Source organism: Marmota marmota, unplaced genomic scaffold, assembly GCF_001458135.2.
Source record: "Marmota marmota marmota unplaced genomic scaffold, marMar, whole genome shotgun sequence".
In the NCBI taxonomy this organism is placed as follows: domain Eukaryota; kingdom Metazoa; phylum Chordata; class Mammalia; order Rodentia; family Sciuridae; genus Marmota; species Marmota marmota.
In genome coordinates, this window is record NW_026000020.1 from 4,715,536 (window position 1) to 4,732,329 (window position 16,794).

The 16,794-nt window shown below is 40.1% G+C and overlaps 1 protein-coding gene across 1 annotated transcript in view; it reads left to right on the top strand.

Annotated features, from left to right (window-relative positions):
• The first annotated feature begins 579 nt into the window (after positions 1-579).
• Positions 580-16,794, top strand: part of Rev1 (REV1 DNA directed polymerase) — a 93,238-nt gene continuing 77,023 nt past the window's right edge. The window contains exons 1-2 of the mRNA XM_048810259.1: positions 580-591; positions 16,462-16,470. The gene's annotated coding sequence lies outside the window, so the exon portion shown is untranslated. The remainder of the gene's footprint in view (positions 592-16,461; positions 16,471-16,794) is intronic.

Genomic DNA, 16,794 nt, shown 5'->3' on the forward strand with positions numbered 1-16,794 from the left:
ATCAGTATATGATGTATAAGGCATACATATATATGAATAACATAGAATGTATAATGATTTAGCATATCAAGCACCTTAAGCATTTAACATTCCTTGGTGGTGAGAATATTCAAACTCCATTTCTCCTAGTTATTCTGAAATATAGAAATACAATATTGCTAACGAGAGTCATGCTAGTGTGCGAGAGAACTTTGGAATGTAGTCATCCTATCTGATGATTTTATACCTGTTGACTGTACTCTCCCCATCCCTTCCTCCTCTATCCTCCCCAGCTTCTGGATACCATTCTTCAACTTTCTACTTCAATGAAATCTCGTTTTAAAGACCCATTACCATTTTCAATCTTTCATTAGATCCAGCAGCTAAGACAGAGTTACCTGGTCTCAGCGGGAGTGCAGCGCTCTGGAAGCCTCACCTGGCTGAGTGCTGGGTTCTCCATCCAGTTTAACGGTGTCCCACCTGCATATTCTTTTACATACAAGTGCTCAGTATTTCTCAGCTAGTTGCCTGACATCCTATGAAGTACTATGCTTTCTCTTTCAAATACCACTATCCGTGCAATACACAAAACCAGCCATTTGGTCTGGGGCTGTAGCTCAGTGGCAGAGTGCTTGCCTAGCATTTGTGAGGCACTGGGTTCGATCCCCAGCACCACATAAAAATAAACAAATAAAATAAAGCCATGCTGTCCAACTACAAAAACAATCAAAAAACAAAAACAACCAAAAAACAAAAAACAAAACAAAAAAACCCTCAGCCATTCCCCTTCCTTTACTGGAAAAGAGACCTTCATGATTATTAAGTCTGTCTCATAGACTCACCTGTGTCTTACACAGATTTATTACTGATTCCCTAGATAACCCTGACCTGATTTTATTTGCAAAGGGTTTCTTTTTAAAAAAAAATAAAAATTTTAAGTGATTAGGCATATCCTACTAGCCCAAACCTGAATTCAACTTTGGAATATAAACCATTCCCAGAAACCTAATCAGCTCAGAAGGCTGACTTCATTGCTCTTGCCCAGATATGCCAACAACTAACGAATAAAAGAGCAAATACATAATATTGATAGTAGATGGGACTTTGAAATTCTTTGGAAACAAAGAGGCTTTCTTATGCTGACAGGATCCTCTACAAAAACTGGGTGAAAAATTAAAGAACTTTTAATGTTTTGATTTTACTTAAGACAATAGCTATAATAAAAGTGGAAGGTCATTCAAAATTTGGAAGGTCATTCAAAATTCAAAGACCCTGAATGTCATGGAAAGGCTTGAGTGGACCACTATGCCAAAAAGGCAACATTGAACAAGATAATTGTTCCAGTAATCTCACAGAAAAGAGAAGTCAAAGAGGCTGCTGTTAGCTGTCAGAGACAAGCTCCTGATTCAGAAAAAAGCAAATGGGAAAAATTAGGATACTTACTGCATACAAATTATATTTGACTCTTTCAGGGTAGTAGGCTGGTAATGCCAAAAAAAAAAAAAAAAAAACTGAAAAGGGAGTTTAGCAAAAGTGTTTCATGAGGGCTGGGATTGTGGCTCAGCGATAGAGCACTCCTCTAGCATGGGCAGGACCCGGGTTTGATCCTCAGCACCACATAAAAATAAAGGCATTGTGTTGTGTCCATCTACACCTAAAAAAAATAAATATTTTTTAAAAAGTGTTTCATGATATTATACATAATAGCAGAAATAAATTGGCAACAGTGTTAGACTAACACAAGTGGGCTAATTTTAGAGGTATTGGAGAGAATGTTTTCAAAATGTGTTCTACCTGCAGTTACACAATTCTGGCAAAATCATATAGATCAGACAGGGACAGGAATCAAACCTCAAGAACCATGGGGGCACTATAGATGGACTTTATATAAAGTCCTCCTGCACTGGGTTATGAATAGATTCTGGTTATTGTCCATTCAATCTCAGAGTAGGTTAAATCTTCTCTTTGCCAAAGAGCTACCAGTCTAACTATGCAAAAAAAAAAAAAAGTTACTTTTGTTTTTCCAACTAGGGAAATTTCCACTTCCATTCATCTTAATGTACTATTAATCTTTCACTCAGCAATTTGTCATCTATAATTCTCAGGAAAAAAAATAGACAGAACTAGTGGAATTCTAAAAATTAGCAAAGACCTTGGAAATCCGTGGCCTAAAGTATACCATTACCTGTAAAGTCTTTAATATTGGCTCTGTCAAAACCCACAGATTACCCTTTATGAATTAATAACAGATTGTCCCATGTGCTTGGGAATTTTACCACCAATCTTACATTCTATCTGCTGTGAGTTGAACTGTCTCCCTTTAAAAGATACTTTCAAGTCCTAACTTTAATATCTGTGAATATGACCTTATTTGGAAATAGGATCTTTGCAGATGCAATCAGGTTAAGGCTCTCCTCCAATAACAGGTGTCCCTACAAGGAGAGGAAATTTTAGACACAAAGACACATATCCAGGATAAAGAGATTGGCAGAGATTGGAATGATGCTTCTATGAACCAAGGAACCTCAAGGATTGCCAGGAACCATCTGAAGTTAGAGAGAGAGGCAAGGAAGGATTCTTCCCTGGAGTCTTCAACATCTTGATGCTAAGCTTTCTGCCTCTAGAACCGTAAGAAAATAAACATTGGTTGTTTTAAGCTACCCAGTTTTGGGCACTTCACTATGGCAGCCTTAAGAAGCAAATAGACTACCTTCTTTACAAACACCTGTGATTAATGACAACAAGGGACTTTACGATAGTTCCAGATATAACATCAACAGGCAAAAACTACACTTCCAAAACGCTTGCTTGAATATGTTCCACAAAATCTGCAACATGGAGATTTAGTCTTCTGGGAAAGACAGCAGCCTAAAACTGCCCTTGAACCTCAACCAAAAGGACCTTACTGGGCACAATTAATGAATACCACAGCAATAAACCTTCAAGATAATGGTCCTTGGATTCACGTTTTCCAGCTCAAAAGATACAAACATGTCCTCTTGACTATTGGGTTTCCATTCCATCTGAGACATTAAACGTGGTTCTTAGGAGTCCCCCAGAAGTTTCCAGCTTCAGAGATGGAGGAACAAAGAGTACATCTCAGAGAAGACAGCTTCCGCTCCTGGCTATGAAAAGAGGTGAATTTTCAGATTCTTCAACAATTTTACAATTTCCTTTTTACATTGTTTTCTATTGCACCATGTTAACACCTAGAACACATCTAATCCCTCTCACCTTCATCCTTTTATTTCTGATCCCTGTGGTCTCTTATCCCTTAAAGAAAAAATTCCCTGTGTTAGGGCAACTGGATGGGTAAGGGGAGTAACTGTGAAACGAAATTGACCAAATTATGCTGCATGCATGTGTAAACACATCACAGTGAATTCTACTTTTATGTATAACTACAATGTGCCAATAAAAAATAAACAAACAGGGGCTGCAGTTGTGGCTCGGTGGTAGAGCGCTTGCCTAGCACGTGCGGGGCCCTGGGTTCGATTCCCAGCACCACATAAAAATAAATAAAATAAAGGTATTGTGTCCAACTACAACTAAAAATAATAAATAAATAAATAAATAAACATCCAAGCATGTGGTGCAATCTCAGCCTGTAATCTCAGAGGCTCTGGAGACCCAGGCAGGAGGATTGCAAGTTCAAATTCAGACTCATCAACATAGCAAGACCCTGTCTCAACATGAAAAATAAAAAGGGCTGGGGATGTGGCTCAGTGTTTAGTGCCCCTGAGTTCAATCCCTGGTACCATACAACAACACAAACAGAAAAAATAAAAATTTAAAAAAAGCCCACAATAAATAAATAAAAGAAAGACCAGCAGTAAAGTAGAGAAAGGGGAAAAGGCAATGGGGGAACAAGGAGAGAAAGAAAAGGGGAAATACTGGAGATTGAGAGGGAGAAAACCATGTTATATGCATTTCTGAATAAGTCAAAATGAACCCAACTGTTATGTATAACTATAATGCACTAATAAAAACACTTTAAAAAATCACTTGACAAAAACCAGAAAATAGTATGTATGTTACTTTGAAATTATTTGGATTTTTGGAATAAATTAGAGTTCTAGAATTAATTCTATTCTTCCTATTCCATGGTAGTAGCTTATTTTCTTCTTCTTCTCTCTCTCCCCCTTCCTCCCCCCCCCTTCTTTCTCTCTCTCTCTCTCTCTCTCTCTTTCTCGGGGTGGGGGGGGCTACAGGGGATTGAACCCAGGGGTGCTCTACTATCAAGCTGCATCATCAGCCCTTTTTATTTTTTATTTTGAGACAAGGTCTTGCTAAATTGCCCAACCTGACCCTGAACTTTTGATCCTCCTGCCTCAGCCCCCAGAATTGCAGGGATTATAGGTGTGGACCACTGTGGCTGGCTCGCTTTCTTTCTTTTTTTAATGTGGTGCTGGGGATTGACTCCAAGGCTCCGTGCATGCTGAGCACACCACCTTCTCTATGCACTCTTCTCTTCCCTCCACTGTGAAAGGTTAAAAAAAAATAATCAACTTTTAAGGATAGTTAAAAGGGAAGATTATAGCAAATTTTGAATTCTTGCCCTCTCCTATCTGCCTTTGACACAATAGACCTCCAAATACTGTCTGAAAAATGATAGATCATTGTTATTCCTCCTATGAAGATAGGATCAAGACAGTAACCAATGAACCTAGAATAAAAACCATTTCCCTATTTCTTCTATCTCATTCTCCGTCCTACGCTGTTGCTCAACCACCAATTTTGCATTCCATGTCAAACTGGGGAATTAGTTTTAGAAATGCAAAGTGTAAAAACAACCCCCAATCAAATATACAAAACCATTGGATGTTTCAGTCAACCCTGCTGCCGTCCCCGTAACTTTCATAGCTAAGTGGGATTTTAAAAAAAAGACATTGAAAAAAATATGTAATATGTTTATATAACCTTGCATTGTCTAAAACAAAAACAAAAACAAATTAAAAAATAAAAACTGCTCTCTACAGGCCACAGTACTACTCTGAAGTCAAGGGCTGAATCTGTAATTTCTTAACTGACATTTCTGACAAAAAATATAACCTTGTTCCTTAAATAATTCAGGAGGAAAATGCCTTTATTTGGACTCTTGTTATTTAGTTACTTCCAAATTATCAATCCCAACCTCTAATCTCACAAAAATTGGATGTTGACTTAAATCAACAAATACTTCTGCTGAAATCCATAAGTTCCCATCAGCCAATTCTAGTCAATCTGGCACTGATATCGGGATCATCCTAACCATGAGAGTTTGTTCTTTTCTGAGATATCTCAGTCTGCTTCGCAGGACGGTTTAATTCCACTCAGTAGGTATGTCCATCTTGAGAGAATTCATTCTGCTCCATTAAGAATACTGCTTCTTATTTTTTTAAATATATATATTTTATATGTATATGGACATAGTACCTTTATTTTATTTCTTTATTTTTATGTGGTGCTGAGGATCAAACCCACGTGCTAGGCAAGTGCTCTACCACCGAGCTACACCCCCACCTGAAGAATACTGTTTCTTATATAGACACCAAGCTTCTACCTGTCCATCGCATGCTCACCGATCCTGTGTATTTGGAGCCATTGATAGAGGCTGTCAGATATTTAAGCTACTGTCCTTCTGTGGGTTTTTGTTTCCTCAAGGATACCAGAAGCCTCCAAAATGAGGCAAGCACTAATTATTTGAGAGAACTTTCAGGAGGACTACCCCTCATTTCATCTTCACGCAGACTCTGAGAGCTGCAATTCCCATCATGAGAATAATGGGATCAGGAAACCTATTTGAACCTTGTCTCTGACTTTAGCAGAAGTCATAAATGACAATTCTGCTCTGGAAACCCAGAGAACTAGGCCAAACTCCTTAGCCTGAGTTGTCATGGACAATCCCATAGCCCTTGATTTTCTCTTGGCCAAGCCAGGGGGAGTTGGTGCCACAGCAAACACTCCTGTGGCACCTATATAAATACTACAGGGTACATAGTACAGTCTCTGACTGAGCTAAAAGAAAAGGCCATCTGTCTCCTCCAGGTGGATTATGGGACAAGTTTTCATTGCCTGGGTTTCACAATTGAAGTCCATGACTTCAAGCCCTGTTATAAAGACTAATAGTCTTTTTACCTCTGATAACTGCCTGTGTTGCAGTTGGCTGATGGATCCCATCCAGGGTCTCACCAGCTCCTGTGCTACCTGCTGTTGTTACATCAGAGATTCAACGAGTCAGCCTACAACAGAAGAAGAAGGGAAGACTGACCTGTTCTATCACAGTCTGCATTCAAAGGACGCTCTTCTCATCTTACTCAATGGTTTCTTGGCAATGGCAAAAATCTGGATGCTGCGATTAATGGCCTGACTTTGCCCCTGACCAAAACAAAAAATAAATGTTAAAAAAGAAGATTTTTAAAAATAAAAATTAAGGAGCTGGGGATATGGTTCAGTTGGTAGAGTGCTTGCCTTATGCACAAGGCCCTGGGTTCAATCTCCAGCACCACCAAAAAAAGAAAAAAGAAAAAGAAAAAATTAAAAAAGGAGCAGCCCGTGACATTCAGAAGCAGGCCTGGCTTTTATAGTTAGACATATTAGGTATCAACCACATCATAAAACCCACTCTCAGCTGAGGCCACTCTGAGACTGTGCCAAAATGACCAAAAGAAAAGGGTGAGGGGAAGGCCACTTCATCATGTTGTCTAAGCACCCGCTGAAATGAAGTCACTTTGCCTCTCACAAAATACACAATATCCCCTTTCTCAGGCAAATGAATGACTATTGCTTGTCTACCAAACACAACCCTGTTTTGGTTCTGGCCTCCTCTCCCTATGGATCAGATGTATTGAGACATGCAGTTGTAGAGTTACCCCTGTTTTCTGACAATATCCAATCTAGAGCGTAACCTATTTTCCTAGGCCCATCCCCCAAATCACCCAACCAAAGCCAAACCACATCATAGGTTCTTTTCCTCCCTTTGGCTGAGATAACTCTTGATTCCCAGGGTGTATGTTTCCCTCACCCCAATGAATAATCGACCCAACTTGTTCAACTACAGGTGTGTCTTTGACCAACAGGCAACGAGGAAGCCACCATTGGAAGACTCATAAAAAAGAGTGTGTATTAGGAAGAATCACCTGGAAAAAAAATGTATGGAAAGAGCCAGAGAAAGGGGCAGGATAATTATTTAGGAAACAATTATACTTATCTAGGAGAGAGGCGATGAGAGAGTGTGGGAAGTCTGTGGTTATTGGAAGAAAGAGAGGGAAATCCCACGAGCTATTTTGGGAGAACTGGTAGGAAATGACAAACTATCATGATGTTCTTCATGCAACCAGTGCATGCCAGGGCTGATAAGATAATAAGAGCTCATGTTCCAAAGAGGGAGGACAATAACTATACCACGTGGGCATGTCTTTGGAGAGACAGGCAAATGAATGGGACGGGAGTGAACAAAATGCTGTGGTGGCAATGTGAGAAGGCTGGTCAGGGAAGGTCGCCCTGCCATGATGAGGGGCAAATTGAGACCCAAATGAGAAGCAAGAGCTGGCCAGTGAAGGGGGCACGGTTGTTATTTAGGAAATAATTGTGCCTGGATATAGAGAGCGGCAGATAACACGCTAAACTCTGATGCAAAGTCAAGGAGAGGCACAAAGCTTGGTTGCAGAGCAGAGAGCCAGGGGAGAGCTTAACAAAGGGACATTGGTGAGGACACAGAGTCAGAAGCCACAGAGGCTTGGATGCCAAGAGAAGAATCTTACTAAGGAAGAGGAACCTGATCCTGCAGATTCATGCTGTTCATTGCAAAAGCCTCTTTCCTTGCCCTTCACTCCTTCTTTTCTTCTTTGTGTTGCCCTTCCCAAGTGCCCCCCTTGGATCTAAGAGGTTTTCTGAGCAGTGGTGTCCTGGTCCCAGGGCCAACTTCCTAGCTTCTGACTCACTCAGCCTTTGAAATTAATTTCCCATGAGGTGATTTGCAAATAATCCTTACCAAAACCAAAAATCAATGTGTGCAGAATGGCCCCGTCACTGGCTTGCCTTCATAATTACAGATGACCTCTAGAGAGGCCCAAGGTTTGGTTAAGAGTAACCATTCTATGTCTGAGACCAAATATTGCTTTTAAAAAATTCCAGATGAGTGCAGTGGCCCACACCTGTAATCCCAGCAGATCAGAAGACTGAGGCAGGAGGATAGGGAGTTCAAAGTCAGCCTCAGCAACTTAGAGAGGCCTTAAGCAACTCAGCAAGACCCTGTCTATAAATAAAACATTAAAATGTGTTAGGGATGTGGCTCAATGGTTAAGCATCCCTGAGTTCAATCGCCAGTATTAAAAAAAAAAAATCGCAGTGACGTTCCCATAGCTTTGCCACTTTTCCCACAATAGATTTTTTTCATTTGTCTGCTTTGTGCAAGAGTCTGAGTTATTCTTTTGGTGTTTTTTTTTTTTTTCAGTTTGGTTTTCCCTCTTCAACAATGTTTGAATCATTTTTTTAATATTTATTTTTTAGTTTTTGGTGAACACAACATCTTTATTTTATTTTTTATGTAGTGCTGAGGATCGAACCCAGCACCCCGCGCATGCCAGGCAAGCGCTCTACTGCTTGAGCCACATCCCCAGCCCTACGTTGTCTTCCTTCTATTGCTTTTTCCCCTTAATTTGTTTTCCAAGTTTCACCTATATTGCTGCTTATGCGCCCAACCACTTGTGAGACGATAATATCTGAGGTTGGTACTTTGCTTCACTGAAATGCATTCTGCCTGCTAATTATCATTTTTACTATTACTACCCTTTAACTCAGTCCCCTGAATGTCAGTTGTTGTTCCCAGACACAAGATCTTCATTTGGCAATTCTCCACTCTCTCCCTTGGTGAGTAATGAAATCGTCTTTTCAAAACCTATCTTTATTTATACCTTTTGTACTCCAAACCCTTTTTTCCTCTGCAATAATATTTGATGTCTTGTGTATATGGTTAAAAAGCCCATGATTATGAATGCTGCTTGCAATATTGAGCCTCTTGATTTTTTTAATCTTTCCCTGATTAAACTCATATAATGATTAAATCTGCTTTTCTTTTGTAATTCCCTTATCTTTATTCTGGCTTCCTTAGATCTTAAAAAAAAAAAAAAAAAGACAGAAACAAACCCCCTGTATTGTTCTATCTTTAATTGAATATATTTCGGGGGCCATGTTAGCTTTTTAAAATTATATTAAATGAGTTGCATTATTCTGAAAATTTCAGTACTACGTGATATAACTGTCACTTCAATTTATTCAGTTGTTAAATCTTTGAGATTAAGATTTTCATAGAATTTGGGAGCTGGGGATGACAGGTTAGTAGGACTTTCATTTACAGATCAGGATTTGGAGGTCCGGAGAAGTTAAACAATGTGTCCAAAATTAAGCAGCTCATTCATATGGCAGAGTCAGAAGTGGAAACTTGGTCCTGATTTCTTGTCTGCTGTTCTTGCTAGGACACAACTGCATCTCCTTTTAAGGTGTCATTTATATTCAAATGCTATCAGCAGGTCACCAGTTTTACATCCTGTTCATTGTTTCTCTCTCCTTCTCTTCTGTATTTGTACTTGGAACACCCACAAAAGAAAAATCTGCCAATAAAATCTAGAAACAGGCTCCATCCTTCAATGTCCCTGGAGGTCCCTTGAGTTTTTACTGATGGAGTGGGCAGTAAAAGTCCCTGGGTTTTATTTTCAGTTCTTCTGCTGATTTGGTGTACAACTTTGGGGATATTTGCCTCTTGGGCCTTCCTAATGTGTTGGATTCCAGTTAGAGAGAGACTCAGTGAAAGACCTTATCTAAGAAAATCAAAATGGGATGAGCAGCATCATTTAGGACATCTGATTTGAGGAAGTACAGTTATTTTTAATCCAGAAATTTGATTCTCGTGCCTCTCATGGTAGTTAGGAGTGCATTTCTAAACCTTTCATAATAAGCCCTAAACCCAGGATTTAGGGCATTTTAGACCTTAAAAAAAAACAACAAAAAAAACTGTTTTGGTGAAATTGGAAAAGGAAGTGCTGATAAAAGAGGCCTACATCTTTAATGCAGCTTTTCTCTATGTGGTGGGACATGGCCATGGCCAGTGTCTGAGATCAAGTCCTGCTAAGCCTCATGAATGATCCAAGGTCATGGGAATTTGCTTGCCTCCAGGAAAACTGAGTTGAGAGCTGCCGTCCTGAGCTGTCCTTTGTAGTCAGTAGAGGGGGACTGCTTCAATTCTCTAGAGAAAGTTTAGTAGTAGTTTAGAAAGTTGAGTAGCCTTCCTGATCAGTGAAACTCACATCTTTGATCTTAGTAAGTACCCCTTGGCTGCAAGTACCTGAAACCAAGTTGATTCTGCTCAAACAAGAAAGAGAAATCTACTTTAAGTATATGGCCTGTGTCATATAGCTCAGGGCAGACACAAGGCTAGGCTAAGAAGATGTAAACTAGGGCTTAGAAAAATCCCTAGGAGGGAACCCAAGAGGGGTTCTCTCCAATTCTGGCTACTTTGCAGCAAGAATCAGCAAGAATAGGTTTCATGCCCACCAGCATATGAGTTCATGAAGAGGTCCGGTTTTGATTCCAAATTCCCTTGTGTGAATCAGGTACCCATCCACTAAGGCTTACAACAGAAGGAGGGGGAGGGCAGGTAAATGCACACAAGTTTGTTGGTGGTGTTGTTGTTGTTTTTTATGACTCTATTCTCATCAAAGAATAAATGTGCATAAGGGCAAAGCTTTGAATTCAGACACACACACAAAACCCATACCCTCACATATTCTCATATGGTCTAAGCCACACTCCCTGTGGTTTTAAATGATTATGGCATACTTTGACTGTTTTCAGGGTGATGCTCAATGGTAGGATTCTCAGGAAACTCATAAATAAAATTCACTGCTTCATGCAAGGGAAGAAGAAATAGGAGGAAAGCAGGAAGAAATTCTATCACTTAAATGAATGATTGATTCCTTTAACTCAGAAAGCACAGGCTCTGGAATATCTGATATAAGCCTGATGAAGGGCCAAATGACCTGCTCAAACTATGATAATGATCGTTTGCTAATTAGAAAAATAAATAAAACAAGGAGACTTCCCACTGAACTCCAGGTTGAACATTCATTATGTTTCCTTCTAAATATCACAGATATTTAGAAATGATTGTAAATGGATTTTTGTTTTAAATTCAAGGGACTAAAATACACAGAAAAAAGAGAATGGGGAAGGAGAGAAGTAAGCAAAGTTTGGAAGCTGGAAAGCAGAAGGCTTCATAGCCACACTCCTGGCTGATAGGGGAAGCTGAAGGCCAAGTGCCCCTGGTGGGCCAGAGGCAGGAGCAACCTGAGGACCCTTAAGAATGGGGATCAGTTCGCCTCTCTGAAGGCAGGGGTGAGGGTAAGAGTAGGAGCAGGTCTCTACATATGTAGCCTCATTCTTCTGGTCGTTCTAGCCAAAACCCAGAAATTCTTCATCCACCCTAAACCCGACTCGCAGTCCAACATCAAATTCCATTGACTCAATTTCAAAACCATCTTCAAAGCCTGCCTATTTCTATCATCTCCATTATGAACAACCTAGATCCAAACTGCTCTTGCCTTTCACCTGGATCTGACCACTTCCTCTAATTTTCTATTGTGTCAATCAAGCTTTAGCCCACTTTCCTGCAGGACTTACCCACTAGTGACCTCCACATTGTCAAGTATATTCATCATTCTCAGTCCTTACTTTATTTGCAACCCTCCCGACTTCTGATTTTCGGAGTTTTGCAGTCTTTTCCTTTTCTTTCTTTCTTTCCTTCCTTCCTTCTTTCTTTCTCTCCTCCTCCTCCTCCTTTTTTTTGGGGGGGGGGATTGAACTCAGGGGTGCTTAACTACTGAGCTACATCCCCAGATCTTTTAAAAATATTTTATCTAGAGAAAGAGTCTCACTGAGTTGCCCCGTACCTAGCTAAGTTGCCGAGACTGACTTTGAACTCCCGATCCTCCTGCCTCAGCCTCCTGTGCTCCTGGGATTACAGACAAGCACCACTGTGCCCAGCTTCCCCCGCCCTTTTTTTTTCCATTGATATCGTACCCTTCTAAGCTTCTTTTGCTGGTTCCCCATTATCTGACAGCATCTAGGCATCAGAGTGCTCCCCGTCTTAGGCGTCAGTTGTCTTCTCCACTTAGTCTCTAATTGATTATATGTAAACAGTTTTAAGCATCATGCATAAACTAAGAACTCTAAAATGTATATCCCAACCTGGATATCTCCCCAGACATCTAACTGTTTATTTAATATCTCCACTTGTATATCTCATGGATATCTCAAACATAACCTGACTAAAGCAGAATTCCTGATTTCTACCCCCTTCCTAACATGCTCTTCCTTAATTATTCCCCACATGGCTGCTGCAGAGATTCCTTTTAAAAGTAAACCATATGCGACATTCACCCCTCTGTTAAAAACCCTTCGATGGCTCTATCATACTTGGCATAAACGAGCCAGTGAATGATATGAAAGGCTTTCTGCCAGTCTGCACCCCCATCCAGTCATCCTGGTCCTTGTCATTCTTTTGCAGATTCATTGTCCTTAAATATCCAGGCATATTTCAAGCTTAGGGTCTTTGACCTCACAGTTTCCTGTGCTTGGATTGTACTTCTTTAAGAGAACTGCAAGGCATCTTCCCAACTTCAAGAGGTTCCCACTGGCTAAATCTGGGACAATTTGTAGACAATTTGTAAAAATCTATGAATCCATTAGGACTTTCAAGAAAATGAAGGAAGAATAAAGAGAGAAAGAAAAAGTTTATTTACTGCCATTGGAGGTTACTATTAGACAACCCTTTTCTATATAAAATAGTAATTAAATAGAAAGCATTAAACATTTTCCCTGATTTCTAAGGAGGAATTATAATAAATACACCCCTGTGCATAAAGGAAAGTTCTTTAAAGAAGAATGCTAGCCAATAAATAGAAGGGATGATGGAGTGAGGAAAACTTCCTTTGCAACCCAATAAAATGGTTGACTGGGGCCAGGATCATCAATAGAGGCTGAAGATTAAAGAGAATATTGACTTGGTAAAAAAAAATTTCCACCCCCACAGCTTACACAGGGGGAAATGTAGTTTTACACCCAATAGATTTGGCTGCCACTACCCAGCCAAGTGATCCAACTTAGTTATCACTAGAGGCAGGAAAATCGGTATTTCTCAGTATGATGGAATTTGAAGTACACAGCAGTATCATGAAACATTCTTGCCCATGTGGAATAGGAAATGAGAAAGTGACAGTGTCAACCTGATTTCAAAATTTGAGAAGTGATACATTGCCCATAGGACACACATGCCCCATTTGCAATGATGGTGAAGAATGAAATTAAAATATTATTTTTGCTTTCAATTTACATGTTGTAATGTTTTTCAATTAGTTGCCAAGTTGTTAGGTTAAAAATACTTGTTTGGCCCTCTCTATATAAAATGTTAGATATTTCTTTTGGCCTAGGGGAAAGAAAAAAAGACAGTAAGGATTCCATGAACAGAAAAAGCTTGGGAATCTCTGCCTTAGGGTCATCATTGTTTGAGAATTAAACATATAAGATGATATTCACCCTTTTGACCTAAAGTCATCAAAATGGTGCTCTGACTCACTTTCTCTTTCTCTGGTCTTTATTCCTGATGATTTTAACATGCATAGTAATGATCCCTCTGACCCTTCATAGTCTTGAACTTCTCCCTTTCAATGTCTCATCCTCCATCCTATCACAGCCACTAATTCCCTCTGCAGTATTTCCCTATTCTCTAGTTCTTGGCTCCAAAAAATCCTTTGAAATGGTCCCCCATTGACTACTGACACCATACACCACCCACCCTTGGTTTGTCCTCTTCCCTCCTCTGCTTAGGTTCCATGATCAATCATTATAATCTCTCCCTTGCCCATGTCCTCAACTTCCTTTCCCTTTTCTCATTTCATTATAGTTGCTTTGCAAACCCTACCTTAGGCAGATCTACTTCCCTGGCTCTTCTGGGTTACACCTGAGCACCTGGACTACTACAAGACCCCCATATTGCTTCTCAAACCTATTCTCCCTGCAACAGCCAGAGTGACTTTTTCTTTTTTTTAAATATTTTTTTTTCAGTTCTATTTGGACACAATACCTTTATTTTTATTTATTTATTTTTATGTGGTGTTGAGGATCGAACCCAGAGCCTCGCACATGCTAGGCAAGCGCTCTACCGCTGAGTCACAATCCCAGCTCAGCAGCTAGAGTGACTTTCTAAAGTTTCCTTACTGCTTAAACTCTTATTGGTTCCTTGCCCTTCAGAAAGTCAAAACACATGAATCCTCATGCTCTGACCCCAACTTACCTCTCCAACCTCCTTTATTAGCATTCACCCCCTTCCCACAGCCCATGTTACACTGTGTGAATCCGGTGTTCCCTGTCTTCCCTCCCTTTTCTGCTTTTCCCTAATTGAACTAGTCTATCAGTCCTTACTGTGATCTCACTTTTCCAGGAGACCCTTGATATCTTCCCTACATGCTCCATAGACTACCCTTAGGTGGTAGCCCTGAACCTGTATTCCAGGTGATTCTATCTCATTTGCCTTCCTCACTATATTGGAAGTTTTTTGAGGACAAGAAATGTCCTCATATGGAATGTGCACCATAACTAGTTGTGAAATCGTGCTGAATTTTGCGAATGGTGTCGTTTAAATACATATACCTTTGTATGTCTGAAAGAATTCAGTCTTGGCAAATAAATTCTGGCTTCAACTTCCTAAGTGTCCATGCGCTTAAGGTCATTTTCCCTTGTTATTTCATCTTTCAGCAAAATGTGCAGCATGCCTTGCAACAATCAGCATTATGACTTGAGTTACTGTGACCACATCACCCTAGGGACTGGAGTACCAACTTTTTTTTTTTTTAATAGTTTTATACTCTTTTTCTGTATTGATATTTTAGACACTAGCTGTGGATGTTTCCAAGAAAGTTAACTGCTAGATACTGATATGAAAGAATAGCAGCAGTCAAGTCCTTATCCAGGGCTGTCCCATTAGGATCACTAGTCTGGACTTCCATAGGCCCCTTGAGATGTCAGTAATGAATTTTAATCAAGTTCAGAAAAGAGGGAAAAGGTGAAATTCCCTAAAGCACTCCCCTAAATGGAGGTCCAGGTTGACCATCTCATTTCCTTTCTTCAAAATTTGGTTTTCTTGCCTTATATGGGAAAGATAGTTCTTCTGAGAATAAACAGAAACAGATAAATGAATGTAGTGACTAGACAATGTTGAAATAAAAGGTTCTTCAGATATCATGAGATGGCATAAGACAGAATATTCTGGAGCAGACAAAAATAGAACCTCACAAAATTGTTCATACCAAGGATTTTAGTGTTTGTATACATCCTATTTCTGTACTCTTCATCTTTTTTAATATTTATTTTTTAGACATAGGTGGACACAATATATTTTATATTTATGTGGTGCTGAGGATCCAACGCAGTGCCTCACACATGCTAGGCAAGCTCTACCTCTGAGCCACAACCCCAGCCCTTCATTTTTTAATCTAGAGAGCAAGGTGGTTTCTTTCCTCCTTACTAGTAAAACTTGCGTACTAATTTGCCCTGAAGTGCAGTTTATACCCTTTTATATTCTACAGAGGTACTACCAGGGTGAGTTAGTTCAACATTTATTTCTTGCTTGAGAAAATTCAGAGAAAAAAATCTTTGACACAAATAATAATAGAAAACAAAATTGAAATTGAAATAATAATGATGCAGTTCCTATAGAGTTCACAGGCTATTTTTTAATTTCAAAATCAAGTCTTGCTATTTATTACTGATGAAAATAATGCCATGTAGAGAGAGAGATTCTTATGCCTCATAAGGAAGAAGGTGTTGTCAACTGTTTTTCTGTGGCATCTCAGCACATGAGCCTACTAAAATGACACCATTTGTTTTAAATTGTGGTGTCTCAGAAAAGCATGCAATCTGTATTTGCTTGGTTAGGAAGAGAGTACTGAAGTTGAAAGTTTATAGAATGGCAAGGAAAAAAAGGGAAAAATTAATAAACCATATTTGATTATCGTCTTTCTTACCAGTAATCAAGTCCCAGGCTTGCAAATTGGTTTTCAAAAGTACACTGAGTGTTTCCAAAGTACTCGCAAACTCGTTTTCAAGTATTTTAGGTGAAGAAATGAGGGGGAAAAGTATTAAGCCTTTGGAAGGAATGTGGACTTCATTTTTTGGGTATTAAGACTATTGTAACAATGTAGCGTCTCCCGCTGAACGGACACTGCAGCAAGGTGGGATGGTGGGGGAGAATGGTGCTTGTAGGACGCTTGTTTTCTGCTGGAAGGCCCTTAGTTAAAATTGTATTTAAGCATATATGACCTAGGATATTAATTGTTTTTCAACTTTTAATGGAAAATTGCCCATGTAATCAATCCAGGTGCTGCAGGTGAGAAGGGATACCTGATGGAGGCTTACACATACTCAAGTGCAATGCAAGACCGCACTTAAAAGACGGGGATGGTCACTGGCCTTCCTGGAGCTGACTCGATCCCTCAACCCCAGTGGCGCAGTGTGCATTCTCGCCGACCCACTAGGTTCAGGATTCTCGGGGCTCCCTGACACGGGAAAGTGTCCGTTCATATGTGGCCCTTTCTCCACTAGATGTCACTGCAAATCAATCGCTAGTGTTGGGACCCTCTTCAGACCGTACCAGGGTTTCAAACGCGGTCAGTCTCTGCACTTGTGTCCTCCGCGACAGGGGAGCCCAGAGCGGGCGGGGCGGCGTGGCGCGGAGCGTCCCTGCAGCGGGAGCAACACACCGGCCCAGGCTCCGCGACCCGAGAG